At 38.1% G+C, this 4317-nt stretch overlaps 1 long non-coding RNA gene across 1 annotated transcript; it reads left to right on the top strand.

Moving 5' to 3' along the window:
* Positions 1-2406: 2406 nt before the first annotated feature.
* Positions 2407-3797, top strand: LOC128509213 (uncharacterized). The gene is made up of 3 exons (XR_008356014.1): positions 2407-2458; positions 2613-2645; positions 2735-3797. It is a non-coding gene; the product is annotated as an uncharacterized LOC128509213 (long non-coding RNA).
* Positions 3798-4317: the final 520 nt, after the last annotated feature.

Here is a 4317-nt window from a genome sequence, read left to right as displayed (position 1 = left end):
CACACAGTTAATCTCAAAAAGAATATTGTGAAAAGGTTATTTTTTCATTTAATTTAAATAGTGAAATTGTTATATTCTTGATTAATTACATGTAAAGTGAAATATTGCCGTGTTTTGCTTTAATTTCAATGAACATGGCTTACAGCTCAAAAATCCAGTATGCCAAACCAGTATGTCGTCCTGGTGCTCCGCTTCTGGTTGGAGATCTCATCGCATTGATGCCCTGTGTGGGCTGTCTAAGATGTGGTGACTGTGGACGGATCCACTTTACCACGAAGACGGTCCTGGCCACGGCTGATTCAGACAGTTCTCTCTCATTCTCTGAGGACTCGTGACTGCAGTCACTCAATAGTTCAGGACTAGACTCTATTTTAACTTAAAGACATCAACAGTTATATTGAACTTCCAGCCTTTTAACAAACAGTATAAATGCAGATCAATCTCTGCTATCTGTTATCACCTAAATGAGGATGGGTTCCCTGTTGAATCTGGTTTCTCTCAAGGTTTCTTCCTATTACCATCTCAGGGAGTTTTTCCTTGCCACTGTCGCCCTCGGCTTGTTCACCAGGGATAGTCTTATCATTTTGATTGATACACATTCACATTTCATACAAACTTTCATAATTTCTTTTGATTGTGTAAAGCTGCTTTGCGACAATAACAATTGCCTCGTGCCCTAAGCCTCCTGGGATAGGCTCCAGGTCCCTGTGACCCTAAATGCAGGATAAAGCGGTATAGAAGATGAGTAAGTGAGTGAATTAAATTGCAAACAGAATACTTACTAAGATCCATCATCAAAGGATTTACAATACAGAAATTCTGAAAAAGTTTGTTTAATTATGCACTCAATACTTAGTTATGGCTCCGTTAGCACATATTACTGCATCAATGCAGCATGGCAGGAGATCAGGCACGGCTGACTTGTTATTAAAGACTAGGTTGCTTCGACAGAAGCTTCATCTTGCCCGTATTGTTGGGTCAGGTGTTTCTCATCTTCCGCTTGACAATAGTCTGTAGATTCTCTATGGGGTCAGGTCAGATGAGTTGGCTTGCCAGTCAAGCACAGGATTACCATAGTCTGCAAACCAGTGACTGGTAGTTTTGGCAGTATAGGCAAGTGCTAAGTTCTGCTGGTAAAGGAAATCAGCATCTCCATAAAGCTTTCCAGCAGACAGAAGCATGAAGTGCTCTAAAATCTCCTGGTCAATGCCTGTGTTGACTTTGGACTTAATAAAACACAGCCGATGATCTGGCACCCCAAATCATCACCAATTGTGGAAACTTCACACTGGACTTCAAGCAACTTGGATTCTGTGCCTTTTTACTCTTCCTCCAGTCTCTTTGCTCTTAATTTTTAAACAGTCTAGTTCTTCTTAGCCCAGTTAAAACACCTATGACGTCATCTTATCATTTAGAAGTGGCTGTGAAACTAGGAATGCAACAGTTGCAGCTAATTTCTTGAAGGTATTTGTGCAGGGTGGCTCTGGGTGCGCTAATTTCAGCCTCACTCCACATCTTATGAAGCTCTCCCAAGGTCTTGAATCAGCTATGCTTGAAAATTTTCTTAAGGCTGCAGGCATCCCTGTTGCTTATGCACCTTTTCATACTACGCGCTTCCTTTCCAGTCAACTTTTCATAAATATGCTTCAATACAGCACCTTTGCCCTCCTTGTGGAGGGGTCGGTGATCATCTTGTGGAAAATTGTCATATTAGCAGTTTGAGATATGCTAATAATATGAGGGATTTATGCTGCACAAATAGTAATTTACTTAAACTCAAAATGAAATCTTCAAATACTGTATTTTGACATATTGGATTATGTATTTTTATTTCACTGAAGCTTTGATTTTTCATATTAGACACACACTAATATGTCATATTTTTAGAATACACTGTAGAAAGAAATAAAAATCAGAGAAGACCATGGAATTAAAAACACCTTCTAATTTTATATTCATGCTTCTGTGTCTCTGCAGTGCATCCCAAGGTGTCAATTCTCCAGAAACGCTCTCCTTCTTCAGAGGTGGTGTGTCACGCTACAGGTTTCTTCCCCAAAGCAGTCATGATCACCTGGCAGAAGGACAGAGAGGACGTGCATGAGGACGTGGAGCTCAGAGAGACGTTACACAACCAGGATGGAAGCTTCCAGAGGAGAAGCATTCTGAAAGTCCCAGCTGAGGAGCTGCAGAAACACACCTACACCTGCGTGGTTCAGCACATCACAGGGGAGATTCGAAAAGGCATACCAAAAGGTCCAGTAAAACATCAGATTTATAGTGTTAAAGCTGATTTCTTGCTGCAGCAGATAATAAAGACCCTGTGCTGATTTAACAGGTAAAGGATCAGGTGGAGGATCAGACGGAGCACCTGTTTCTTACATCATTGGTATAGTCATCGCTGTTCTAGTGCTAGGTGGTGGTGTTGTTACTGGAATTGTCATCTGGAAGAAGAAGTCTGGTGAGTGGAGGAAGGAGTTTGTCAAAAAAAAAACAAATTTAGAGACTTTTTCTGATACTAGCATGCTTCTGGTAAAGTTAGGTGTCGTTTCTATGCAAGTCAAATACAATACACAATTTCTATAATAAGTGTCTGCACCTCTTCTGCCTTTCAGGCTTTAAACCTGTTTCCCATTCGCCAGTGAGCTGTAAGTAAGCCTGGTACTTATATTCAACAAATTGCTTGGTTTCAATGTCTTTTCCCAATGTTCACACTAATATTTTAAATGTTTTACAGCCTATGAAGAAGATTCATCCTCCACCAACTCTTAAAGTGATCTCTACTGAACTGAAATAATAATTGGCCGATTCCACAGTCCCAAACTCTGTCCCTATTGTGCCGAATTAAAAAAAAAAAAAATTCATAGTTCTTAATAACATGACTTTGACATTACCTGACTTAAATAACTTACAAATTGGCTGAACGTTACTTATAAATTGGCATTATGTTTTTACGATTATATTTAAATTACCTACAATTCCACTTCAGTTGTCCCCACTCATTCAAAAAAGTCACTATGGCTGCATTCACATTACAAGTCACACTGTTCAATGTTCATCATTTGGTCAGATTGGATTTGCATGTCTTAATGGTTCAATCCGGGCCCCGGATTGTCCCTCTACATAATCTCTATCAAATATTATAATAGAACATAAATTTGTAGATTTATGATTTGCAAATCACAAATTACTACACCCAACGAATTTAATTATAAAATATATAAAAATATAATTTAAAACCTAATATAAAAGCAGGGGGTTGGGGTCATTTTATGGCATAACCCTGGCATGATTTGGAGTGTTCACTTTGTCCGTGTTGGCCTCAAAATCCCATAGTGCCTTGCACATTAGCTTTAGTGTTTAGCTTGCAACTTAAATGGGAAAGAAAATTCTTTATGCATATTGATGCTTTGAGCATATTTTTTTTTTTGTGTGTGTGTGAATGTATTATTTTTCCCTGAGTGTGAGTGTGTAGTGTTGTAAGTTTTTTTTTTTGTATCTGTTCCAGCAAACTTTTTTTATTATTGTTTCCAAATTATTTATTTCAGTGGACAAAAATATGTTCGTTATTTTATTTTAAGTGTATGATCTTTATTTGGTTACCTTGTGGAACGGTGTTCCGGGAAATTCAGTGTCCCGAGGTTCCCCCTGTCGCGCGCAGTGTGTGCGCGCCTATATAAATCATGACGTCACTCACTACCTAATGCTGAAAAGGCAAACGAGGATTTTAACAGTTTTTCTCTTATTTTAAAGTGTTTTTACAAACTTTGTGAATTAAACAGATAACCTATACAAAATAAGCAAGTGTCTTTTTGTTTCCTTTGTATATTTGAAGATAATTCAGACGTTATAAGCCGCATCAAAAGACCGGTTTGCTGGGCGAGTACTGACATCACGACTACTGTTATTACACGTACATTAGCTGTGTGATGATAGATGTGATACTGATTGATTCTAAATATACTTAAGGTTATACTTTATAATTTATTATAGTATGTAACTCAAGGGTAATAACCACAATACTCTTTTCTTTTTTTTTACCCACTCAAACATCCAGTTCTATGGTGTACATATCAAACACACAGGTACAGCGATTATAGGACACCACACTTATATTCATCTTATTCACATCCATCCATCCATCCATCCATCTCTATCTATCTATCTATCTATCTATCTATCTATCTATCTATCTATCTATCTATCTATCTATCCATCCATCCATCCATCTATCCATCCATCTATCCATCCATCTATCTATCTTAGCACCCGCATATGATGGGGAAACATGATATCCTGAAATCCATGATATACTGTATG

The sequence above is a fragment of the Clarias gariepinus genome, chromosome 21 (assembly GCF_024256425.1).
Source record: "Clarias gariepinus isolate MV-2021 ecotype Netherlands chromosome 21, CGAR_prim_01v2, whole genome shotgun sequence".
NCBI classification, from domain to species: domain Eukaryota; kingdom Metazoa; phylum Chordata; class Actinopteri; order Siluriformes; family Clariidae; genus Clarias; species Clarias gariepinus.
This window is presented reverse-complemented; position numbering and strand designations above follow the sequence as displayed.